This window comes from Ictidomys tridecemlineatus, unplaced genomic scaffold, assembly GCF_052094955.1.
Source record: "Ictidomys tridecemlineatus isolate mIctTri1 unplaced genomic scaffold, mIctTri1.hap1 Scaffold_69, whole genome shotgun sequence".
NCBI classification, from domain to species: Eukaryota; Metazoa; Chordata; class Mammalia; order Rodentia; family Sciuridae; genus Ictidomys; species Ictidomys tridecemlineatus.
Window position 1 is genome coordinate 317,813 of NW_027524892.1, and position 27,731 is coordinate 345,543.

The 27,731-nt window shown below is 35.6% G+C and overlaps 1 pseudogene across 1 annotated transcript in view; it reads left to right on the forward strand.

The window, feature by feature from the left end:
• Positions 1-1,432: 1,432 nt before the first annotated feature.
• LOC110597385 (1-phosphatidylinositol 3-phosphate 5-kinase-like) overlaps positions 1,433-27,731 on the forward strand; it is a 29,854-nt pseudogene continuing 3,555 nt past the window's right edge. Inside the window, exons 1-8 of the transcript XR_013433822.1 lie at positions 1,433-2,621; positions 4,455-4,635; positions 6,026-6,176; positions 9,292-9,410; positions 10,333-10,504; positions 17,815-18,022; positions 19,929-20,018; positions 25,466-25,604. The product of XR_013433822.1 is annotated as a 1-phosphatidylinositol 3-phosphate 5-kinase-like (transcript). The remainder of the gene's footprint in view (positions 2,622-4,454; positions 4,636-6,025; positions 6,177-9,291; positions 9,411-10,332; positions 10,505-17,814; positions 18,023-19,928; positions 20,019-25,465; positions 25,605-27,731) is intronic.

Consider the following 27,731-nt stretch of genomic DNA (forward strand, 5'->3'; position numbering starts at 1 on the left):
GAAAAAGCTGTGGCAGGGGAGGTTAGGTTGTTAAGGATTGCACCCAAAGTAACCTTGGCTTTTTCACTTGGTTAGATAAGATTCTCTAGAGAATGCTAGTCAAGGTGATATGTGTGTGTGTGTGTGTGTGTGTGTGTGTGTGTGTGTGTGTGTGTGTTTGGCACCGCAGTAATGAAGAATGACAAGGGGAAGAAGGGGAAGCTGAATACACTCTCTAGAATGATTGCTGAAGGGCCCAGTTGAGGGTAGTGACCAGGTTTTGTACTAGGACAGATTTCTGTGGTACTCTCTAGCAGCTGAAAAGATCACCTCAAAGAAAGCTTGAATGAGGATTTGCCAAAACTCTCTGAGGAAAAGAATCCCCAGAATTGAATTAAAATAGAACCTCCCTTTATATTTCTTTCCTTTCTGTGCTCCTCTGCCAAGCCCCACAATTTCAGTCAGCAGGTTTTGGTATGTTTTCTACCGAATCAAAGTGACGATCCAGCTAGCCTTAGCATCTGCAACTCAAAACCTGAATGAAAAGCTTAGAGCCAACATCACTAACTCTGGGTCAGGCACTCTGCCAACCGCTTTTCATGAACTGTTTTACGTAATCTTAAAAAAAAAGTATGTGAAGTGGGTACTGCTGTTATTAACTCCATTTTACACACCAGAGGTCTGACGCCTGAAGAAGTTAGCAATTTATCTAGGGGAATATGCCTAGCTATGGTCGGAGTCCTGCAAGTCTGACACCGGCGTCTTCGCTCTCACCCACTGATCAGCGCTACATAAGTCAAAGTCCGGGTCACAGAACGCCGAGCACTGTAACCCATTAAGAGTGCTCACAGTGTCGAACACAGACGGTAACCGCGGCCCAGCCAGCACCCGTCCAGTGCCCAGGACACCAAGCACGCATCCGGTGACCCACACGCGTGACACTCACACGCGCCGTGATCCTGGCTTCCTCAAAAAAGGCGGAGGAGGCCTAGCTTTGGCCAAGTGGTCCAAGACGACACTCTCTGGGCTGGACTCTTTCTGCCTGAGCTTCTGATCGGAACGTCGTGCGGGCGGGGAGGAGGGGGCGGAGTCGGCCCCCAGGAAAGATTGCGGATTGGTGGGGAGGAGGAAGGGGGGCGGAGCCTTGGGGGGAAGGGAGACGCCGCATCTGCCTTGTAAGCATCTTCGCTTCCTGCTGCAACAGCCAGCGACTGGAGTAACCCTTCGCTGCGCTCCCGGGCGGCCTCCCTGCACCTGAGCCGGATGAAGCTGGGGTTGGGGTGGAGGGAGGCCGGCGGGGCCGGGGCGGGAGGCCCAGATAAAGGAGAGGCCTGGGGTGTGGCCAGCTTGGGCTGAGAGTGGGAAGAAGGCCGGCTTGGGTGCTGTGCGGGCCAGAGCGGTGGGGGAAAGCTGAGGTGAGGACGAGAGATGGGGCTCCTTCGCTGGGCTGCGGCTGGGCCAGGAAAGGCCAAGAACCTGTCCCAAGCATTAGCTGGTCTTCCTAATTCCAGGCTGCCCTGAGTCTGGCGAGTGAAACGGGGGCCGCGTAGGGCCCTTCTTGAAGAGGGTTCCTTGAAACATTTGAAGTTCCCTTGCACCTCTTTTAACCCTCATGCCCGAACTTATTTAGGAGAAGGAATGCCCACTCCTCTTCCCTTTGAGTGGACGAGCTCTGGTCCATGTGTCAGAGGTACATCATTAGGCTGGAAAAGAAAGTTCATAAGCTACAGAACTGGTAACAACATTGGGCTTTCAAATATGCGTATATCTCCTTAAAAGCTTGTTTCTGCTATTAAAGGCGATTTTATTTCAACTCAAAGTGTTTTGGGGAGACTTGGTTTCCAAATTAGTACTTCCCTTTCTTAAAGAATGTTCTCAGCAAGAGGATGAGAATGAAGTGGGTGGATACTTTTAGGAATATGGGGTCTTCTGCCTAGTTTAGAGTTTGTTGTTATTAAGACATTCAAGAAATATGAAAAATGCTAGAATTCTGTATCAAGCAGAATCAGTTATTTCTGTGTATCTGTGTATAATACGTTAAATTATTAAGATGTTAATTCTGTGCATTCATTTAGTAAAAATTAGTACAATAACAATACAGATAGTATTTTGGCATATTTGCAGTATTTTATTTCGGATTTATTTGAATCTCGTTTTCTGCCTCTCCAAAAGGTCCTACTCTGTCATTCTTACAAAAAATATTCTTAGTTTTCTTTTTCTTGAGTTTGGGCAGGTTGACTCCTCTGAGAGGCAAGACTAATTTCCTGGGAACTGCCTCTTTCTTTCTGGAAAGAGTAATATGGATCAGTTTTGGTATTCCTTTAGTATTTTTGTTGGCAAAAATTCAACAACAACAACAACAAAACTCTTTGTTGGTGGAAGCCAACACTACTAGTATTAAACTGTCCTGCATTATTAGATAAAATTTGAGTATTTTTTTAAAAAAACTACTTAGAGATAACTAGGCTGATACTTGGATATTCTAACTAAAATTTTGATATTGGCTGATAGAGCAACTTATTTCTTATGTTTAATATCCCATAGCCTACTGATTAGCTTTACTAACAAGGTAATATGCATATACTACACTAACCTTGAAATGGAAAGAGGTGGAGTGCTGGTGATACATCAGAGGTCTTTGAGTAAGTAGATAAATACTTCTAATTACCTGTCAGGAAGGAGTCCTAGTTTTTATAATAAGCAGTTATTGAGTTGTCAAAAAATTAGAGTTGTAATGTAGTTTTTTCAGGATCCCAATATCATGTAATTATTATTGATAACTCCATGTGATTTTATTTATGTTGTAGAGACAATACTTGCTATATGTTAATATTGTAATTTTTTATCTTCATATCTCTAAAACCTAAAAAAAAGTTTCATGTTTAGTTGATCTTTAGAAGTAATTCAAGGTAATTCTAAGGCTTTTTATGCAGGTTTTTAACTCTGCTTCTGATATTACTTTTGTGAAATTAGAATATAGGTTGTTTTCTGAGGTCTGAGGTTGCTATTGTCATCATGTCCTTCATCTCTAGTACTCTTTTAAAAATACAGAACAAAAATTTGAGTTTGTACTTAATCAGTCACCATCTTATTTTCTAAGTCTTGAAGCTGGAATATGGAGTGACATGATACTTTGGAAGGATTATTAACTACTTTCCCCAATAGAAGATGATATTAAAGACTTTTCCCTTTTTTGTTCCTCCTCCTCTTCTCTCACTTTCCCCCCTTACTCTTTTTCTTTTCCTCCCTGCCCCAGCCTCTAATAAATATTTATTGCCAAAATTCTGTTTAAGTTAGTGGTTTCATTTGTGCTTTAATTATAAGTCAATTAAATTATTAATAAAGCAAAGTCTTGAGTAGTCTTGAGTAGCTAGAAAATAGCTTATAGGCTAGACTTGGAGGTCTGTGAAAAGCTACAAAAATAATTTCAATCTAAAGAATTTTGTGGTGAGATAAGATGCAGGTTTCCAAACTATCTTTGTGACCTCCCCCCCAGGAAAGTTATTTTAGATTCAGAGTACCTTGGTTGCCTTGAAGATAAAAATGTAATGAGGACTGCTTTATGTACCTTCCAGGATTGTAAAAATAAAATGAGATGGTGCATATGATTTCAGAGAAGCAAAGCATTTACAAGAGTGTAATGTCCTCTTTTTAAAAATGTAAATTATATTAGAAACTAAAGCATTTTAATGACTAACTAGAGGTATGCATGGTTCTTCTGGTTGAACTATAACTCCGAATAGCAAAATATAAATCGGTGCTTTTTTGGTAAAATCTGATGTGGAGATTTACTGCTTTGGCTGAATTATGTTTTTTGGTAATTTAGGGGAAAAAGTCCTTTAGGAAGATATTTATCTTAATATTTATATAGGGTTAAAGGGGAAAATAGCAAGTTCATATTCCTGAGAGGAAACATGATGGAGCATAGCTTATTGATTTGAATAGTTGTCAATATTCAAATAAGGTGTAACTTGAGCTAATTGTTGAGTTTATATAGAAATGTCATTAAAGGATTTCCTTTCTTTAGGTAGATAATTTTTTGTTATATTTTTAGAGGGAAAAGCTGAAATAAGTAAGATGGAGGAATTCATATGTTGGCATAAAACTAGTTTCCCCCTATAACTTTAAAAAACTATTAAGTACCTTTTTTTCCCCAAAATTTTTACAGATACGAAAATATTTTTCTTCTTTGCCTGCTCACATTTATGCCTTACCTGCAAATTTTTTAATTTAAAAATTTTAAAATGATTTTAATAGTAATGTTTGAAATTATGTTGACCATCAGTTTTAGGTGTTGAGATTTGATTTAGACAGCAGTGTTTTTAAACCTTCACTTGAGTATGCTAAGCTAAATTCACTGACTCTTTGGTTTTCATAGGTAAAAACTCTCACAGAATAGGATCTTCCAGATATATGCATATTGTTTGAAATTAACTTTTGGCTTCTGAAACAGTAACTTTTTTTTTCTTTTGCAGACTCATGAAATGGCCACAGATGATAAGACTTCCCCAACACTGGATTCTGCTAATGATTTGCCTCGACCTCCTACCAGTCCTTCTCATCTTACACACTTTAAACCTTTGACTCCTGACCAGGATGAACCTTCTTTTAAATCAGCATATAGTTCTTTTGTAAATCTTTTTCAATCTAACAAAGGTAAGACTTACTCTTAAGCATCAGAAAACTTACAGTTTTGATTCTTTATAGTTCCCTTATTCAACTTTCATGTTGTATCTTTGTGAGAAAGTGAAATATTAACAAGGTGCTTTATTCATATATCACCAGATTTTTCTGCTTAAGAAGAAAAAGCTAGATTTCTTTTTTTTTGGGGGGGGTACTGTTGAACCCAGGGGTGCTTAACCACTGAACACATCCCCAGCCCTGTTTTATATTTTATTTAAAGACAGGGCAAGAGCTTGTCTTGCTGAGTTGCTTACAGTGTCACTAATTTCCTGAGGCTGGCTTTGAACTTGTGATCTTCCTGTGTCAGCCTCCTGAGCTGCTGGGATTAAAAATGTGTGCCATTGATCCCAGACTAGGTAGAATTTTTTTTAAATATTGTTTTTAGTTGTAGGTGGATACAAAACCTTTATTTTGTTTAACTTGTTTTTATGTAGTGCTGAGGATTGAACCCAGTGCCTCACACATGCGAGGCAAACACTTTATCACTGAGCCACAACCCCAGCCCCTCAGTAGAAATTTTGATAGTTCTAATTAAGTTTATTAATGGTTAGGTTTAAAGTACTGTAAAAACTTGGTACATTTTTAAGATGATAATTTTTAAAAAATAAGCTTTAATTTGTAAAACAGTTTTATTAGATTTATAGAAAAATTGGAAAGATAATGCAGAGCACTTAGTTTACCCCTACATTCAGTTTCTGCCATTATTAACATCTTAGGTTAGTATTACTATACTCTCAGTATTACTGCACTAATGTAAAGATTTTACAATTTTCACTAACTACTGTATGTATTTTATTCAGAGTTTTAAAATTTTTACATAATGTCCTTTTATTGTTATAAGATTCCATCTAAGATATTATGTTATGTAGACTTTTTATAAGATAATACTCTATTTAGTAAACGTTTATTGAGCAGCTACTATATTGGGTGCTGTTTCAATAGTACAAGGAATCTCTTCCATAAACACAGCAAAAATTCTGGGCCTTTGTGTAAAAAGCTTGCATTCTGTTTCCTCAAATTTCAAATGAAAAGTAAAACAGAAAATCACATATACCAAGGGTGTGATTATTGGCTTATAATTTTGCTCTATTCTTTGGATTTCTTTCTTTTAAAAAAATCCAAAAGCCTAATTTTAAATTATGCATGTAATATATACATATATATATATATATATATATATATATATATATATATATATATATATATATATATAAGTATGTATATATCTATGTGTGTGTGTATGTATGTATATATATAATATAGTTGTCTGGAAAATTTCATGTTTTCTCTTTGCCGTTTTCTCTTTGCTGAATTCTTGTGTCTCAATTTTTCAAATAATGTCAACCTTTCTTTTGCTCTACAGAGAGAGGAGAAGAGAGCCAAGAAGAGCACCCTTCTCCCAGTGGAAGTTGGTCCAGCCCTCAGCTCCCTTCAAGGACACAATCAGTTGAGGTCACCTGTTCCTTATAAAAAACAGCTTAATGAGGAACTTCAGCAACGCTCTTCAGTGTTAGGTAAAACAGTGTTCTTATTTCATTCTTTTAAGATTTTTCCACAGTCATTGTTTCCCAAGTTATTTATTGACTTAACTTTCTTGTTGTTTGGAATAGTCAGGTACTCTCCAGAATAAATAAAACTATTACTTAATTATGAAAGAATTTGTTGATATCTGAATAAAAGCTCTTAAACATGTCACAAAACTTTGATTTAGGCAAACAACAGACCTCTTGGCTGCTTTTTGATTTGATTAATTACTTGCTTGAGTTTCAGCAGAGAACAATTTGCAGCATCCCCAGGAGAATGGTTAGTTTCAGTCTTGTGAATGAATTCTGTGTCTGTATTTGGGTGCTAGTGAAATGTGATGTGCATGCCTCTGGCTGCAGAATTCTTCAACTCCATTGCTGGGCTTCCACTTGCTCTTGGCCTGTGTCCTTTGTGGGGTGCAAACTTGTATTTCAAAGTAGCTAAATGCAAGGGGCTTCACAGTTTGTTATTGCCAGTATGCGGAGCATTGCCATTGTAATTCTCACAGCTTTGTCTCCTTTTTTAACTTATAATTCATGGATAGTTGCTTTATATTTTGAGACTCAAGAATAATTTGGTCGTTCTAATATTTACATTTTAGTACCACCTCTGAGGTATTACTAATGCTAAATTAAGATAAAAAGTTTTCAAAGTGTTTAAAAATAAGTGCAGTTTAGATACAGTGATTATTTCATTAAATTGTTTTAGATAATTCTTTGTAAATTTGGATTTAGATATCAACCTCTCATTTCTTTGTAATCTTTTATTTTCCACCCAACTAAAACAAAGCACACCTAATATAAATCTGGCAAATAGTGAGTTTGAGGCAGATTTTCCATTTTATTTTTTAAATTATTATTATTTTGTTGTTGTTGTTGTTGATGGACCTTTATTTTATTTATCTGTTTGTGGTGCTCAGAATCGAGCTAAGTGCCTGATGCATGCTAGGCAAGTGCTTTACCACTGAGCTACAACCCCAGCCCCAGATTTTCCATTTTATAGTAGTTCCTGTTACCTGCAGGGATATACTCTAAACCTCCCTTCTTTTCTGTACCAGTAGAGGCTTGAAACCACAGATAGTACCAGACCCTATGTTTTTTATCCCCATATGTACACATCTGTGATAAAGTTTAACTTGTAAATTAGGCATAGAAAGAGAGTAAAAAAATAACTATGACAATAAATATATTAAAAATTATGTGATTGTTGTCTCTTTCTCTTGAAAGAATGAGACAAATGTTAAAAATTTTTAGACTGCAGTTGCCTGTGGATACTTGAAACCTTAGAAACAACTGCAGTCTGTTTAGGTTAGTGGGAGCTCCATGGGTTATTAGACTAGAGTGTTTAAGCTAATTGGATGTTCATCTTTTTTGTCAGATCACCTCCTATTCACCCTTAGAGTTTGAAACAGCTGGAGTGTCTTAACTTTTTGTCGCTATGACCAAAATACCTGATAGGAACAACTTTTAAGAAAAGTTTATTTTGGGTTCATGGTTTCAGAGGTTTCACTCCATAGTCAGCCAACTCCATTACACTGGGCCTGAGGCAAGGCAGAATGTTAGAATAGAAGGACATGGTAGAGGAAAGCTGCTCAGCTCTTGGCAGTTAGGAAGTAGAGAGAGTGAGTAGCTAGGAACAAAATATAAGGCCTAAGGATATACCCCTACTGGCCTCCTTCTTCCAGTCATGTCCCAGCTGCCTGTAATTACCACCCAGTAATCCATTCAGATTATTAATCCATTAAATGGATTGATTCACTGATAAGATTATAGTGTCCATAGCCTAAACATTTCATCTCTGAATATTCGTGCATTAACTAATTTGAGTTTTTCAGGAACACCTCATATCAAAACCATAGCACTAATCCAGGAATATAAATTGCAGTAGTTTTGGTCCACAAGAAAAATACAGTTACCTACTAGTGGCACTTTTGGTGGGCATCTGCCATTCTGGTTACAAAGCTAGAATCTGGGCTTATTTTATTATAGATAGATTTATGTTTAGCATTGCCATTTCAAGTGAAACAGCTGGAGTGTCTTAACTTTTTGTCACTATGACCAAAATACCTGACAGGAACAACTTGTAAGAAAAGTTTATTTTGGGTTCATGGTTACAGAGGTGTCAGTCCGTAGTCAGATAACTCATCTTTTTGTTAGATCACCTCCTGTTCACCCTTAGGTTTTGAAACAGCTGGAGTGTCTTAACTTTTTGTCACTATGACCAAAATACCTGACCCTTTCAGTTTGGAACTACATGGTTGGGTTGGGTACAATATAGAAGGAGAGGACCAGAGTTTTAGCAATTCTCTGGCAGTTATAATATGCTTGGACATTTGTCAGATCTTATCATGGTCAAATCTACCCTCTTGGATGTTTTGAATTCTATCAGAATCTTTTTTTAAAAATATATTTTTTAGTTGTAGCTAGACACAATACCTTTGTTTTATTTATTTTTATGTGGTGCTGAGGATCAAACATGCTAGGCGAGTGCTCTACCGATGAGCCATAACCCCAGCCCTCTATCAGAATTTTTAGGGGTGAGTTATTTCTTTTTGATGATTAGCCCCAGAAGTGAACCATTTGATCCTATTGCTTACCTATTTGACTATAGAGACTAAGCTAAATTAACCACATTTTTTTAACCTAAATTCTTAACTTTAATGTGGTTTATTTTATCAGTTTTTTTTTTTTTTGCTCCTTTTATGGCTAGTGTTTAATCCTCTGGAGTTGCTTTTTCTTCTGTTAAATGTCCAGCAGGTATTTATTATAGGTTGGGACCAAAGAGCAAAAGAAATCATTACTGAATTTTGACCATGTATATGATGCTGCTGTTTTAGGCCTCCAAACCATCAGCTCAGATAGTTCTTGTCTTAGATAGCTCTTACTTGCTTGTGAAATAGTATTTTACATGGCAATAAGAAATACTTTCAACAGTCTGTTACCCTTATAAAGACCACCCTTAACTCTCAACCTATGTCACTGGTTGGGATAATACAAGAAATAAAAGCACTTCACATCACATAGATGCAGTGTTTTATATAGACACAATGAACCGTTAACAAGATTGCCTTTGTTGCTCTCTCTCTCTTTTTTTAATATGACTCAGATACAAGAAGGAAAGCAGAACCTACCTTTGGAGGTCATGATCCTCGTACAGCTGTTCAGCTTCGAAGCCTCAGCACAGTATTAAAACGTCTCAAAGAAATCATGGAGGGAAAAAGCCAGGTAATAATTAGTGCTTTAGAAGATTTCTTCTTACATACTTTTTGGGATCGTACCATTCCCACTGAAAAATGACATAATATGACTTGAAAGAAAATGTATTTGTTAAGCTGGGTGTGGTGGTTCAGACCTGTAATACCAGAGGCTTGGGAGGCTGAGGCAGGAGAATCTTGAGTTCAAAGCCAGCCTCAGCAACTTAGTGAGACTCTATCTCTAAATGAAATATAAGAAAGGGCTGGGGATGTGGTTCAGAGGTTGAGTGCCCCTGGGTTCAATCCCTGGTACCAAAAATAAAGAATAAAATTATAGTATATTTATTATTTATTTCAGTTGTGAAAATCACAATTTTTTAACCTAAGTTCTTAACTTTAATGTGGTTTATTCTATCAGTTTTTTTTCTCCTTTTAAGGCTAGTGTTTTTTTCTCCTTTTAAGGCTAGTTTCAGGCCAGGATCTGTAGATGTACCCCTATGATTCTTTTTAAGAAGCTTTATTATTTGTGTGAATAAATAGGGTCAAGTTTCCTTTTATTTTCATGTCTATTTGGATATAATGGACATGAGGATAGCACCATAGTTTTTGAAAGACCATCTGTCATTGATTGTGCTGTAAATCTTATCACAAAAATCATGTACACATTGGTGTATGCTAAGCTACTTTTTTCTGTTCCATATCTCCATTTTTTTTGTCCTTGCACCAGTACTATTTAAAATTATATAGCTTTTGAATAAGTCTTAAAGGATGGTAATGTAAATCCTGTTTTATTCTTCAGGATTGTTCTTGGTCATTTTGGTCTTTTGAATTTCTTATGAATTTTAGAATTAACTTCTCATTTCTGTAAAAAAAAATCATCAATGATTTTATTTGCCATTACAATATAAAAATCAGTATTTTCAAGAAGTCTTCACACATTTTTATTGTTATAGGATAGTGACCTGAAGCAATACTGGATGACAGATAGCCAATGTAAAGAGTGCTATGACTGTAGTGAAAAATTCACAACCTTTAGGCACAGACACCATTGCCGACTATGTGGGCAGATTTTTTGCAGTCATTGCTGTAATCAAGAAATCCCTGGAATATTTATGGGCTATACAGGTAAATGCATTTTATTGACAGTATTACAATTTTTTAAAGGTCATAAGTATAAAATAATTATAATACAGGACCAACAATAAGCCAATTTTTATTTTGGGCCTTGTGTGTAAGGCATGGGGATGCAATAGTGAGGGCGACAGCGCTTCACAGTCAAGTGATAAAGTAGATGGAAAGTTAAAAAATAACTAGAATAAAAGACAGTGTATCATAGATACTAGCAGAAAGCTCTAGGGATGTTAAAAGTTATCAGACAAGATGGTTAGAGTAGATTTCTAATTTATATTATTATGAGAGTTCTTATTTTTAAAGTTTTTTCTTGACTTATATGACACTATGTTTTGGCAAATTGTATCTTACTCTTATTCTTCCATAAGGAACATAGTCAAATTTTAGCAATACTGAAAATTCAAGTTATTTGTTGAAATAGAAGAAAGCTGACAATGGTGTGTGGATTTATGGAGTGATTTGGAGTGAAAGGTGGACCAAAATTACTCAAGAAAATGCTCTTGACTTCTCTCATGTTATTTTTGTTATTGTATAGATTTTCCTTTTGCTTTCATTCACTTGAAAGAAAAAGAAACTAAAATTGCTACAGAGTTCATTATCTTTCATCCAGATTGACTAGAGCTTTTAAGAGATTTTCTTACTCCTAGTTTTTCCCTATCTTGAATTCATTTTTCATATTCAAGTCAGTATTTGTAGAATGCCAATTGATCATGTCAGGTTATTTCCCTGCTTAGTATGCTTAGTATAAATACCTTTTCAGAGCTACTATTACCCTTAGGATAAAATCTATCTCATACGGTTAGGATTGATTTCTTTCCTTTTTATTGAGGCACTTAACCACTGAGCTAGATCCCTGGTCTTTTTTTTTTTAATTTTGAAAGAGGGACTTGCTGAATTGCTGAGGCTGGCCTTGAACTTGTGATCATCCTACCTCAGCCTCCTGTGTCACTGGGATTTTAGGTGTGTGTTCCATGCCTGGCTGGCATTTTAGTCTCTTAGGACTACCATAACAAAGTACAGGCTGAGTGGCTTAGAACAATAGAAATTTATTGTCTTACAGTTCTGGAGGCCAGAAGCACCATAATAGAGGTTAAGGAATCAATGTATAGATTTTACCAGTTGCTGAATATGTCTATATCAATTATATATTCTAGAACTGATGAAATAACCACAGAATGGGCTTTGGGGACCCACTAAACTCACTGTCACATGTACCTGAGCTAAAACTCCCATCAGTTGCCATGCCTCCCTAAGCCTCTGCTGTGACTGGTGAACAACAGTGATGTTTGAGTCCTTGGAATTAGTTTCAGTTTAGAGTTAGTGCTGGTAATCCCTGAAAAAGTTGACTGTTTCCTTGCTTTAATTGTATAGTCACAGTATTCAAAGGCCATAAATCCCTTTGGCCCCTGATACCTGAGGATCCAGTTATCCCAATTGCATTTGGTTTTCCTGGTTCAGTGGTAGCAGTAATTTCTTATCTAAAAAGAAAAGCAATAGCAGCCAGAGCCCTTCAGGGATTCTGAGTCTCCCCTCACAAATTTATGTTTCATGGTTGTGCTGAAAGGTATATATTTCAGGGATAAGGGAGCAGGTTTTATATGGCAAATCCACTCTATTTTATGTGTGTGACCAAGTATGATTTATTATGGGAAAATCATAGAAAAAGGTTACTAATATCCATAGATAAATTCCTTAAGTCATATGTAAAGAGAGACTATTATTAAAAGTTTACTTTAGTTTTCTGTCAAATCAAACACTACTATCACTTACAATTAGATTTTTTATGCTTTCCAAGTATTAGCACAATTAGCATTACTTTATAAATAATCAAATCATAACTAGGTCCCAGTGGTTTTGTCCACATCCAGATTATTCAAGTTATCAGGAAGAAAGTCTTTTGTTTACTTTAGCTTTTAGTTCCTGGTGATAGCTCCAAATACAACAGGTATGAGAAGCTTCTGCTTCCATATTATGAGTATCTTGACCAAATTAAACCCAGTAGCTGTTGAACAATGAATTGAGCTGTACTGAGTTCCTCTGCAGGTTTGTCTATGTTAGCCAAACCAGTACATACCAATCCCTGTTTCATAATTGGCGTCAGGAAAAAAAACACACAAATACCTGTTTTTGTTGATTGTAGAGGTACAAGGTCTAGGGTACTCCTCTGGTGATGTCTTTCTTGCTAGCGGAGCCCAAAGGTCATGCAGAGCATCACATAATAAGAGAGAGGGAGTGTGGTTATGTATGTGCAAAATTGACTCATTCCTGTTTCCTAAGCTCATGTATTCCTTGCTCTGTAGTATATTAGGGAAGTTCAGGCATTTTATCTTCATTTTTAATATAAGCCACCTTTTAAAGATTCATATTTTTTAGCCAGTCAACTAAATAGACTTAAGAGCTTTTTTTTAACTTCTCAAGCTGCAAGATTAAATCTGGAATCTCTATTTAGTGGACCCATATCAGTAAATTCAACTTGAGCCAATTTTCTATCCACTCTTATCCTATACCCTCAGTAGCCATCTCACACATTCCTTGGGTTTTTGTCTATATTAATTGGAATAGTCATGTGGTTCTTCGGGTATACCACATACATCCACATTGGTCTTACTTTGTACCTTACCTTTAAGACCTGACAGGACTTGACTATGGGATGGAGGTACTAGGAAGAGATCTTGAGGGGAATTAGAAGTGTCTTGCAAGGCACCTAACTCGAGGGAGGGCATTACAAATTCCTGAAGCAAAGCAGAGTTAATTTCGGATGATTTGGAAAGGCTACTTCTGACAGGAGGTTCAGATTTGCGGGTTTAATATCCTTAGCTTCTTTTGGCTTTTCCCATATATCTTCATTCTAATTTTCAGGATCCTATTTTTTTCTAATCAGTGTCCTCACTTTATTAGCAGACATACTGCAAGATTGATAGTTGAAGTTATGGGTTTGGTATTTTTTTTTAAACAACTGAAATTTGTTCTCCCATTTCTGCATTTCTGGGGGCCAAAAGCTTGGAGTCAAAGTGTTGGCAGTCTTACTTCCTTCTGGAGGCTCCAAGGGAGAATTCATCCAGGCTTCTCTCCTATTTTCCGGTGGTTGCTGGTAGTTCTTCATGTTCTTTGGCTTGTGAACAGATCCATCACTCCTGTCTTTGCCTTTGTTGTTATGTATATTAATTCAGCCACTTGTATTTTGAGAATTGGTTAGATATTCAGCAATCTTAGCACTGAGGCCATAGGAGATAAGGGATTCTTTCAGGGAAGACAGAAATTTTTAATTAGTTCAGTTCTTGAACTGGGAATTTGAATCCTGAGGTTATTATTTTATTTCTCTACTTTGTGTAGTGCAATTAGGAACAATAAGTTTATCTTAATATACTTATTAGTTTGACAAAAATGTTCAAAGATTAAATACATAGTAACTCATAATCTTGCTTCTTATAAGTATTTGATTAGGAGTATCCATACATAGGTGATATTTTGCATGTTTGTATTGCTAAGCACACCATAGATTATCAATATTCTCTTTGCTGTTAGAAATAAAATCATTAGTGCCTTTCAGTCCAATCAGAGAACCAGTTCTAGAAACATGAAAGCCCATTCAGGAACCTTATCCTTAAAATTCTTTTCCTTTGGAACCATTCTTTTTACCAGTTTTAGTTATGTTTGTGTGTCTGGTGACAAAAAATACCTGACAAAACAATATAGAGGAGGGAAAGTTTATTTTGGCTCCTGGTTCCAGAAGTTTAATCCATGGTCAATTGAGTCCACTGCTCTGGGCCTGAGATGAGATGGAGCTTCATGGCAGAAGGGAGTGGTGAAGGAAAGCTGCTTAGTTCATGGTGGGGTCAGGAAGCAGAGAGGAAAGACATGAACCTAATGACCCACCTCCTTCAGCCACATACAAGTTACCTACAGTTACCAGGAGGTCCATTTAAACTAGGCTAGACTGATCAGGTTACAGCTCTCACAATCCAGTCATTTCACCTTATTACTGCATTATTACAGGAGCTTTTGAGGGACATCTCATATTCAAACATAACAGTACCAAAATCTGCATTAGTGAGAATTCTTTAAAGAAACAGAATGAATGGAGTTATACACACACACTGAGCAAATGAGTGAGAGAAGTTTATCTGTATTTTAAGGAATTGGCTCAAGTGATTTAATGATTGTGAAGGGCTGGCAAGTCTGAAATTCTCAAGGAGGCTAGCAGGCTGAAAACTTCTATAGGATTTCTGCCTTGCAGTATTTTCTTTTTATTCTGGAAACGTTAGTCTTACCTCCTCAGACCTTTAACTGATTGGATGAGACTCACTACCTTATGGAGAATAATTTGCTTTACTTCAGTATTTGTAAATATTAATCATACTCCCTGCACCCCTCAACCCAAGATAACTGTTTAGATTACTTGACCAAACCCCTTGTCTAGCCAAGTTGACCCGAGATTAACCATCACAAATGGGAATAATATATTTAGTGCACAATTGCACATTGAGACGCTGAATAAATGTAGAATACCTAGAACAATGTCTGGCACATATCAAAGGATCCATGAATATTAAGCAATTATTATGGTAATAGTAAAAGTAATATCTATGCATTCATCATGCAGCATTTTAAATTATATATGTCCATCATCTCCAGTATACTGTGAGTTCTCTGGTGGCAGGACTGTGTCTCATCAGCCTTTATTTTTCCATCATATAATACACTTATATGTGTAGTGGCCTTTGCTGATGAATGTTCTAATGAAATGAAACTTTCCTGGTCAGGCTTGACTGTCTTTATTGGTTTGATAACTTTAGTTTTGAGAGCTGACTGGTTCAGGGAGATTTCCTTTAATAGTGTAAGAAACAAACCTGCTTTTGTAATGGTAAACTGTAGGTCTTTCAGGAAGGAAGTAATTTCACATCCTCACTGAAATTCTGCCTTGGTCAGTTGATGGTAATTATCCTAGTGCTTTGATTATCCTAGACTGGTGTTCACTTTGTTGTTACTGTTTTCTGGGGTCCTGATTGAAGTGGATGCAGATCTATTTTTCTTAATAGTTTTAATAGATTTTATCTTTTAAATTGTGGTGACAGAAATTAGTATATCAACAACTGACATTTTATTTTGACTAAGATACATGTATAGTTTAATAAAATTAAGTATTATATAATAGTAGTTTTAAAATAAAACAGAGGTATTATTATAGTTGATGAAATTATGGCAAAAGCAGTACAGTGAACTTTTGGAAATCTTTTCTGTCACTTCAGATTTTTAGTAGTAGTGGTAATAAATAATTAAGGTTGAATTGTTAAATTACATGTAAAGTTAAATATAGTCTTGTGTTGCTTAATGATGGGTAAGTTCTGAGAAGTGCATCACTTAGGTGAGTTTATCTTTGTGTGAACATTATGGAATATACTTAAACCAACCTGGATGGTGCTGGTTAATAGATCCCTATGGCCTTTTTTTTTTGGTAGGGTGGATTGGGTTTGTGGGGTCTTTGCAGTTGCCCAGGCTGGTTTTGAACTTCTGGCCTCAGGTGTACCTTCTATCTAGCCTTCTGAGTATCAACATAGTATTTTGAACAATTGAGAGACTGCTACTGATCCAACAAGGTATACGGTTTTTTTGTTTGTTTGTTTGTTTGTTTGTTTTTTTAAAGAGAGAGTGGGAGAGGAGAGAGAGAGAGAATTTTTAATATTTATTTATTTTTTTTTAGTTCTCGGCGGACACAACATCTTTGTTGGTATGTAGTGCTGAGGATCGAACCCGGGCCGCATGCAAGCCAGGCGAGCGCGCTACCGCTTGAGCCACATCCTCAGTCCCATGGTATACTGTTTTATGGTAATTTTTTTTATAAATAAAAGGTTGTTCATTCTAAAATAATGATAAAAAGTGTAGAATCATAACGACATAAGTCAGTGACATAGTCATTTATCATCATTATCAACTTTTATGTAATATATGTAATTGTATGTGCTATGCTTTTATAAGATCTACACAGTAGTAGATTTATTTATAACAGCATCACAAACATTAGAAATGTGTTGCCCTACAACATTATGATGGCTACAACATCACCAGGTGATAAGAATTTTTCAAGGGCTAGAGCTACAGATAAGTGGTAGTATTCTTGCCTCAGAAGTGTGAGGCCCTGGGTTTGATCCGCAGTACTGCAGGTGGGGGGAACAAAATGGAGTTTTTCGGCTCCATTATGTGACAATTATTGTATTATGTGATCTTGTTAACCAAAACATTATGTGGCATATGACTATTTCACCTCCATTTTTAATACACCAAATCGTTACGGAATCACAAAACAATGTTTTAGAAAAACAAGGTAGAAATTAACACTTATTTTTGGGCAGGACTACATCCTAAAAAAAAAAAAATTAGAAGTATTAAGTAATCTTGTTTGTTCTCCCAAGTACATTTCATTTCTATTTTAACTTTTCGTTATAAGAATTTCAGCAAAGTTTAGGCCATTTTATTAGTTTATTTCAAAATTGTGTACTCTTCTAGAGGCCACTCTTCAGGGCTTCATAATAGAAACTTTAATTTCCTCACTTGTTGCCTAGGGAAATTTTGTTGTTTACATTTACATTGGTTTATTTACTGTATTGAATTTTTTTCTTCTTGAAATTCCTACCTTTGATAGATCCCTTATTTCATTTTTACAATTTTGAAATGATATCTTACAAACAGAGTTTTCCAGTATTATTGGGTCAAATTTTCTTACCTTGTTATAAATATTTGAAGTAATTTGGACACTTGGATAAATTTCTTTTTTTCTTTATTTTATTTTTAAAGTACTTTTTGTTATAGATGGACATAATATCTTCATTTTGTTTATTTATTTATTTTTTTATGTGGTGCTGAGGATTGAACCCAGTGCCTCACATGTGCGAGGCAGGTTCTCTTCCACTGAGCCATAACCCCAGCCCCTGGATAAACTTATTATAGTGATGATTCTTAAAATATTTAACAGAGCCAGCTGAAGTATTTTACTTCTTAAAAACATTTGGGAGGTTGGGATTATGGCTCAGTGGTAGAGGGCTCAGCTCACACGGGCAGGACCCGGGTTTGATCCTCAGCACCACATAAAAAAATAAAGACATTGTGTTGTGTCCATCTACACCTAAAAAATAAATATTTAAAAAAAATTTTGGGGGAGTAGTCTTTTAAGACTTGAAGACATTTCCCTGTTATTAGATTATCTGTTAACCGAAGGATTTAAAATATTTTAAATAATATAGTATTGCTATTTTTATGCATTTTCCTGTTTTTCTCTCTCTCTCTCTCTCTTTTTTTTTTCCTCCCAGGAGACCTTCGAGCTTGCACCTATTGTAGAAAAATAGCCTTAAGTTATGCTCATTCCACAGACAGTAATTTCATTGGGAAAGATTTGAATGCTCTTTCAGATTCTGCTTGCTCTGTGTCTGTACTTGATCCCAGTGAACCCCGAACACCTGTTGGGAGTAGAAAAGCCAGCCGTAACATATTCTTAGAGGATGATTTGGCCTGGCAAAGGTCCTGGCACTTGAATATAATTTTATTTAAACTTGAGAAATACTGTTTCTTGACTTATAAGTGCTTTTGGTTGACTTTTATTCTTTGAATTGTTTCAAATTCACCATTTTCTCCTTTCTCTTTGGTTCACCTCCAGCAGGATCATAGATGTTTATGGGTAGTGAGGTTATTGACCAATTAGAGTATAATCTCAGTAAGATGAGAGACTATATCTTTATTGTTCACTCACTGTTTTACTGTTGGCACCAAGAATAGCACATGGCATGTATATAAACTTCATGATATTTGATGAATAGGCAATAGAAGTCACTGAGATTAATAATTCCTAATGAAATCTTTTTAGGAATAATACTAATGAGATTTGTATTCATATTTCTAAATGAAATTAGATTTTTTTCCTTCCAAAGGTACATTTCCTGTCTTTCTGCAGGTCTAAATGGACTGGTAGTAGGGAAAGTTACTTGGAAGTTACTTAGAATTGTTTGAGTTAGTGTCCTAGGTTCATCAGTTTCTGATTGCTTTCTCTAGCAACATAATTTTCTTAAGCATAATAGCAAATCTAACCATATCAAAGAGCTTGGAGTTTTAACCAACATTTTTCTGATGAGATATTTTATCAGTTACATCTTAAGGAAGTGAAGAATTTTACTGTACATTATATTTAAACAAATAAAAAATGAACCAATTACCACTATAGTTGAACATGTATGAATCTTAGGGACATAATATAAAATGGAAAAGATGTTTTATATAATCATACGTCCACAAACCTTTCATTTATGTAAACTTCAGAAGTATACAAAATAAATCATGGTGGGAGCATAGGTACTTTGGAATCAGTGATAGTGTTCTTTTTTTCTTAAATTACTTGATGAATCTTTTGATGTTTGTAATATCATTATTCTTTATATCTTACATACCTATTATAAATTTAAAAAATTGATTCTATATTTAATAATATAGTACAAAATATAGAAAGTCTTCAATTCTTGCTTATTTTAATTAGTAATATCTTTTAATTGTGTATGATCTGGCTATATGAGCCCTTAATTGGCAGGTACAATTTAATAAAACAAATTTTATAAAACAAACCAGGTATGATAGCTTCCTGAGAGGTATTTGATAGATGTCAAAGGTAGAATAATAGTTTTAGACTTTGTGCTAATTATTTAATATTCATTCTCTTTTATTCATTATACCTCTTTGGTAGGCACTGTTTTTTCCTTTTGACAGATGCAGATGCTGAAGTTCAGAAAGATTAAATAATGAATTTGGTCACACAGCTAGTAAGAGGTGGAACCTGCTCTTAGACCTAAGTTTGCTTCTTATTTTGCTATTCCAGTGGGTTGTGGGGACAGAGAGTAAAGTTTTAGAACTCATATTTCCCAAATCATTTCCATCTTGTATGTGATTTGGGAAGTTATCATGTAAGTCACTGATCCAACCAATTTCATTATTTTATTGTTATTTTGGGGGGGGTACTTTGAATTGAACTCAGGGGCACATGGCCACTGAGTCGCATCCCCAGCCCTATTTTTATATTTTATTTAGAGACAGGGTTGTACTAAATTGCTTAGCTTCTCGCTATTGCTAAGCCTGGCTTTGAACTCACAGTCCTCCAGTCTCAGCCTACTGAGTTGCTGGGATTACCGGCATGCACCACCGTGTTTGGCTATTGGTGTTCTTAATGTTTGGTATACTTAAAAAACTTTATCATTCTTTTGACATTTGATATGATAATCACACAGTTTTCACCTTAATCCAAGCAAGTGCAAAAGTGACCCATAATCCCCCAATTTCAGGGGAAAAGATTTAATTTGCTTTTAAATGTTAAAGCATCTCATTGGAATTGGGTTTGTCTTTTACTGTTCCAAGCAATCTCAATATTTTCCTATTTTCTTTGTAGTTTGATTCATCCAGACTCCTCCAACACTGCTCTGTCAACAAGACTTGTATCTGTTCAGGAGGATGCTGGGAAATCCCCCGCTCGAAATAGGTAAATGCTAAATGGAAACATTGTATTCTGTGTCTGTTTTTATTTCCTGTCATGGTAATAACAACAAGCATTAAAAAAGGTAATTGCTTGTTATAATCCCAGTTCTAAAAGCTGAATTAAACTATCATTTTCTTTTTGTTGGTCAGCTCTTGCTTTCATTCTTTGAGTAGCCCTTTCCAGTATTTATCAATGGCTTAAGATATTGGGACCTACACCATCCTCTGTCTTCTAGTTTAGTAAAAAGACCTGAAGGATGTGAGAGAATGATGTGAGAGAACGAAACCTTGTGGACCTTTTGTATAAGAGTGTACCAAGAAAACAGGAATGACAAGTTCCCAGCAACTAATAAAAAACAATCCTGTGAGTCTGAAGTAGATCAGTTTTACAGTTAATTGTCAGGACTTTTACTCTGAATGAGATGGGGAGAGTGTTTTTTTTCTTGAATTTTTAATTGTTTTAAAAAACTTTCAAACTTGCAGAAGATTTGCAAGAATAAGAAAATAAGTATCCATATACTCATTAAGATTTACTTATTTATGTTTTTGCTTATTCTGTCATTTTACACATGCACATACATTTTTTCCTGAACCATTTGAGAGTATATTTCACGCATTGTTATCTTTTATTTCTTTAGTTCATCAGATTTATTTTACATGGTAATTTTAGGCCGATAACAAAATTGAGGAGAAAGTACAGAGGCCCTTTTCCATTGTTCTCCATATGCTCAACCCTTCACTACTGTGAATATCTGGGACCATGGTGGTATATTTATTATAGTATATTTATTATAGAACCTACACTGACACATTATCATTCAAAGTTTGTAGTTTCCATTAGAGTCTACTGGTATTGTAGGTTGTATGGATTTGGACAAATGCAAAATGACATGTATCTACCATTGTAGTATACAGAGTAGTAGTTTCACTGCCTTAAAAATCTGCTGCGTTTTGTCTGTTCATCCCTCCCTCTAACCCATAATAATCATTGATTTCTTAATTGTCTCCGTAGTTTTCCTTTTTACCAGAATTATATACACTGAATGTATGTAGATTTTTAAGATTGGCTTCTTTCACTTGGTAATGGGCATTAAAGTTTTCACTATATCTTTTATGACTTGATATTTTTAGTGCAGAATAATGTTTAATTGTCCAGTTGTACAGTATCTGTTTACCTACTGAAGGGCATCTTGATTGCTTCCAAGTTTTAGCAATTGAAAGAGTAAGATTACTATAAATACCTGTGTACAAGTAATTTTCACTTTATTCAGATAAATACCAAGGAGCATGATTGCTTGATCATTTGGTAAGAACATGATTAATTTTTGTAAGATATTTTTGAACTGTTCTTCAAAGTGTCTATATCATTTTTTATTCCTACCAGCAAGAGTTTCTCTTGCTCCACATGATACCAGCATTGGTGTTTCCAGTGTTGTGGATTTGGGCCAATGTTATAGATGTATATTGGTATCTCATTATTGTTTTAATTTGCCATTTCTTAATGACATATGATGTTGAACATCTTTTTTATCTGCCTTGTGGTTTGTATATCTTCTTTGGTGAGATGTCAAAATCTTTTGCCCATCTGTAATCAGTTTGTTTATTTTCTCATCGTTGAGTTTTAAAAAATTTTGTTTTATTTTTTTTAAATACAGCAAAAAACTTTATTGTTTTTTAATTCTCATTGTTAATTAAAAAAAAATTTTTTGGCATTATTCACATTGAACATTGACTCCTGAGGTGCCTTCCTGCTGAGTTATATCATCAGCCCCCATGCCCACTGTTTTTCCATTCTTTATTTTGAGACAGTCTCACTAACGTGTGATCCTCCTGCCTCAGCCTCCTGTGTTGGTGGAATTAGAGGCATGTACTACCACACCTAGCATATTGAGAAACTTGACATCTTGACAATATTGAGTTTTCGTATTCATGAAATATCTATTTATTCTTTATTTTATTCATGTGTTGTAGTTTTCCTCATTTAGATTTCATACAAGTTTTGTCAAACATTCTTGCACTGTTAATTCCAACATTGTGCCGTACCCAATTTTTTCTTATATTTGTTCTATATCTCCAAACTGGTTTTTTTTCCCTTTTAGTATGCCTTCTGGGTTGGTAACTAGACATGATATAGTAGGTGAAAGAAACTGCAGTAAATAGGCCTTTCTTTAGTCATGTAATGATAAGGCATGGATGAGGGGAAGTATCTTCAGACTCCTTTGGTTAAGTCTCAGTTTTTTGGTGAGCCTGTGCCATGGGACTATAAACTTTTTAAGTACTTTCCTATCCCTCTGTCCTTGTCCCCACTCCTTTGCCCTCCTTAGGCGGGACAGGATGATTGGAAGAGGCTAGAGTTGTGTATTTCTCTTCCCCTACATGGTTGGTTTAGATGGGGCTGGTATTGGGTATTTCTCTTCTCCTGGGGAGGGGGGAGTGTTTAGCTCTGCTATTTTACTAGGTTAGGCTCTAATAAAATAGTTTCTTCTCGGGGTAGGCCTTATTAAAAAGATCTGGCATATTCAAAATTGTATTTTTTTCCTCTCTGGGTAGGGAGCTGGAGGGCCTTTTTCTTTGTCATTCACCATGAGGACCTGGTAGCACTCCTGAAAATGAAACTCACAAATACATGCCCCACTCCCCAATACTTGGCCCACCTAGAGTTTTCAGGCTTATTCACACTGAACTATCTGTAATTTTTCAATTATAGTTCAGGTTTTTCCACCTAAAATGAGTTGTTTTTCAGGGAGGTTTCTACTTGTGAGTTTCTGCTCCAGTAAATTGTTATTCTTTGTACGCACCTGTCTCATTCTTATGATTGAAGTAGCAGTTTGTCCTGTGATCTCATTTGTCTGACAGATCCATGAAGAATTGCTGACTTTTCAGTTTTTTTTAGCTTTTTGGTTGTTGGGACAGAGTAAAAATTTCTAAGATTCTTACATGTCAGGCCAGAAACAGGAAGTCTTATTTTTTGCTTATTAATATTTAAGTGTGTTCCCTTAGAACAAAAAATTAAGGTCCCTTACATAATCATGTATAAATTCTGGAAATTATAATGGTAAGAAATTTCTGTCATCTGATGTGTTGTATGTATTCTGTTTTTAATCAATGTTCTTAATAATGATCTTTGTATACATTTTGAGTATAGACATAATGACATTTGCTAGTCAATTGAATGTAGGCCACAACAGGAAGAGAATTCAAAGATGACTCAGGTTTTTGACTTGAGCAATTGCAATCGCCATTAATTGAGATGGAGGAAGACAGGGAGTAACAGTTTGATTTTATTTATTTATTTTGGTACTGGGGATTGAACCCAGGGGTGCTTTACCACTGAGCTATATTCCTAGCCCTTTTTATTTTGAGACATGGTCTCAATAAATTGCTGAGGCTGATCTTGGACTTGTGATTTTTCTGCCTTAGCCTCTGGAGTTGCTGGAATTATAGGCATGTGCAGTTCTGACTAACAGGTGTCAAGCTGAATTAGATACCTTCTAGACATCCAAGGAAGATGTCAAATAGACAGTTGGATATATGAGTCCAGAATTTAGGGAAGAGGTACAGGCTGGAAATATAAATTTGGGTGTCATTATTATGTGAATGGTATTTAAGGTTATAAACCTGGATGGGGATCGTCAGCAGAGTGAGTGTGAAAAGAGGAGATAGGACCAAGGACTGAGATTGGGGAAGTGAAGAGGACCCAATAAAGAAGGAGATGGAGAGGCCAACCAGGCCAGGTGTGTTTGCCTTACTAGACAAGTGAAGAAAGATTTTCATGGAATTGCTGAAATGTTAAGTAAGATGAGTTAAAGCATACTAGGTAATTTTTTATATTTCTCTATAAAACCCCCTAATTTTTAATATTTTTAACAAGAGTTTATATCTACTTCCTTTGAAATATTACTGATATATAACTATATAATTATTTTTCTGTAATATTTTCATAATTACTTTCTACTTTCTTTTAAACTTACTTCTAAATGATTTTAGACTCACATAGAAATTGCACAGATAGTACAGTTTCTGAGTATCCTTCACCTAGTTTTTCCTAATAATGACATTGTACATAATCATCATAACTACTTTTAAAAGGGCCTTTGAGAGCTTGTTTGGAGGTTCTAGGAGGGCAATGCAGCTACTAATATACCCTTGACTAAAGAACAGTCCTCCACTATTGGAGAAGGTCATCCTCTTTAATCGAGCACACAGTGGGGAGGACATACAAGAAGTGGTGAGCGAGTAAGGGGGCACCCACCTAGGCAGCCAAATCAGTTGAATTAGCTCTGGCAATCAATGGGTTAACAGATGTCACAGCTGGATTGTCCTCACACCCATAAATGAGATGGCATCAACCTAAAAAGCTTCTTCACAGCAAAGGAAACAATCAAGAGCATGAAGAGGGAGTGTATAGAATGGGAGAAAATCTTTGTCACCTGCACCTCAGGGTGTTAATTTCCAGGATATACAAAGAATTCAAAAAAACTTAATTCCAAAAAATCAAATAACCCAATTAATAAATGGGCAAAAAACTGAATAGACATTTCACAGAAGAAGAAATATGAATGGTCAACAAATATAGCACATTAAAACTACACTGAGAATACAGTAAACTCCAGGAAGAATGGCAGTTATCAAGAATTCAAGTAACAATGAATGTTGATAAGGGTGTGGGAAAAGGATATACTCCCACATTGATGGTGGAACTGCAAATTGGTGCACACACTCTGGAAAGCAGTGTGAAGATTCCTCAGACATGGAACCATCATTTGACCCAGTTATTTCACTCCTTGGTTTATACCCAAAGGACTTAAAATCAGCATACTATACTGACGCAGCTACATTAATGTTTTTAGAAGCACAGTTCACAATAGCTAAGTTATGGAGCCGACCTATGTGCTCTTCAACAGATGAATGGATAAAGAAAATATGATACATGTACATAATGGAATATTACTCAGCCATAAAGAAGAATGACTTTATGACATTTGCCAGTAAATGGATTCATCTGGTCACTATCATGCTAATTGAAATAACCTATTCCCAAAACCAAAGTTCTTTGATATGAGGATGATAAGCCACAACAGAGAGAGAGTAGGGGAAGAATAGAATTTCATTGGATTAGACAAAGGGGAATGAAGGATAGGAAAAAGAAAGACAGTGGAATGAATCTGACATAACTTTATTGTATACGTATATGACCATACCACAGTGAATCTCACATCATGTACATCCATAAGAATGGGGTCCTAATTAGAACAAGATATATTCCATGCTTGTATAATTATATCAATATAAATTCTACTGTCTTGTATACATAACTAAAATGAATCAATAAAAAATGAAATTGCCCTTAACATTGGCAAGTAAGCATTTATTTAAATATGAATGTTAACTGTATTCTATTTATAGATGAATTTACAACTGCTATTTTACTTTTTGTTTGTTTGTTTCCAGATCAGCCAGCATTACTAACCTGTCATTGGATTGATCTGGTTCTCCTATGGTACCTTCATATGAGACATCTGTCAGTCCCCAGGCTAACCGAACATATGTTAGGACAGAGACCACTGAGGATGAACACAAAATTCTTCTGGTACTAGTACACTGTCTTTGACCCATTGTTAGTTTTGATCATAAGGATGTCTATTTCATTGATTTTTTTTTTTAAAGAAACATAAATGAAATAGCATATCAGTTAAACAGAAATGATTAGCTTAACTTTTTACTCAGATCACCTGAGAAACTGGTCAGTATTCTTTCTCTACTTATTGCATTAATATTTTTTTTACCCCTTTCTTCTGGCAAGATCAGAATTCAGTTTCCTACATAATATAAGAGAGCTTAACTCTTAGGTTAAGCTTGCTGTTTAAAATTTGAAACATTATTTTTTTTAACTTTTTTTTATAGAGAAAAATTTTTTTTTAATATTTATTTTTCAGTTTTCGGTGGACACAACATCTTTTATTTTTATGTGGTGCTGAGGATTGAACCCAGCGCCCTGCACATGCCAGGTGAGCGTGTTACTGCTTGAGCCACATCCCCAGCCCCCTGAAACAAGTTTCTTATACACATGGAGAAGCCTTTGAGACAGTTTATTCAGTTTATGTGAGATAATATTTAGTTTCTTCCATTTGCTTATATATAAAATCATGTTTTCAATCCACAGAGTGATTCAAAGAAATGAAAGATATGGCTTCTATTCTCAACTTTTAATTCAGGAGGTAGAAATCAAATCAATAGAAAGGTTTTTAATGATAAAATAAATACATATATGTCTTAATACTAAAAAGAGCGTCACGAATGATATAAAATTTAAAAAATTGATCATTAATTAAGGTGTCAGAAAAGGTATTGAGCTGTATGTTTTGAAGGACAAAATGGATTTGGATAAGTAGTAAAGAAAGTGAATCTTATATATAGATGTAAGGAAAGGTATAGAGATAAGAATAAGCATGGCATTTCCATGGAATAAAGTAGGATTTATTGATTGGGAGAAAATTTAATTTGGAGAGTGTGGGTATTGAGAGTGCAGTTATTTGGGACTACCCAGTGAAAGGCAATGAATTTGGTCATTCAAGTTTAGATTTGAACCTGTAGTTGCTGAGCAATGGATAAAGTTTTTTTTTGAAGATTTATCTAGCAGTTGGGTGGTGCTGAAAAGGGTGGAATGAATATGGTGGAATAAAGGCTACCAGGAACAGTTACCTTAGATTATTGTGATTTGCCTGTTGTCACATCTTCTACCATTATCCAGTTTCCAAAAAAGAAGAATATATTTTGTACTTAACTAGGAGATGGATAATATGTGCCATTGATCCAAAAATATAGTACTTGGGATCATTGATTTTTAACAGAAAAGTCATGCTTGGAATTAGTTCAAGTTGTTCCTCATGTATGCATCATTTATATTAAATCATATAAATTAGTTGCTCTAAATTGGTGAGGCCAATTTGGAAAGCAGTATGGAGATTCCTGGGAAAGCTGGGAATGGATCCACCATTTGACCCAGCTATTGCCCTTCTCGGACTATTCCCTGAGGATCTTAAAAGAGTGTACTATAGGGATACTGCCACATCAATGATCATAGCGGCACAATTCACAATAGCTAGACTGTGGAACCAACCTAGATGCCCTTCAATATATGAGTGGATAAAAAAAATGTGGCATCTATACACAATGGAGTATTACCCAGCACTAAAAAAATGACAAAATCATAGAATTTGCAGGGAAATGGATGGCATTAGAGCAGATTATGCTAAGTGAAGCTAGCCAATCCTTAAAAAACAAATGCCAAATGTCTTCTTTGATATAAAGAGAGCAACTAAGAACAGAACAGGGAGGAAGAGTATGAGGAAAAGATTAATATTAAACAAAGACGAGTGGGGGGAGAGAAAGGGGGAGAGAAGGGAAAGCATATAGAAATGGTAGGAGACCCTCAATGTTACACAAATTTACATATAAGAGCTTGTGAGGGGAAAGGGGGAGGGAAACAAGGGAGAGAATTGAACAACAGCAGAGAAGGTAGAGAGGGAAGATGGGAGGGGAGGGGAGGGGGGATAGTAGGGGATAGGAAAGGTAGCAGAATACAACAGTCACTAATATGCCATTATGTAAAAGTGTGAGTGTGTAACCGATGTGATTCTGCAATTTGTATTTGGGGTAAAAATGGGAGTTCATAACGCAATTGAGTCAAATGTATGAAAGATGATATGTCATGAGA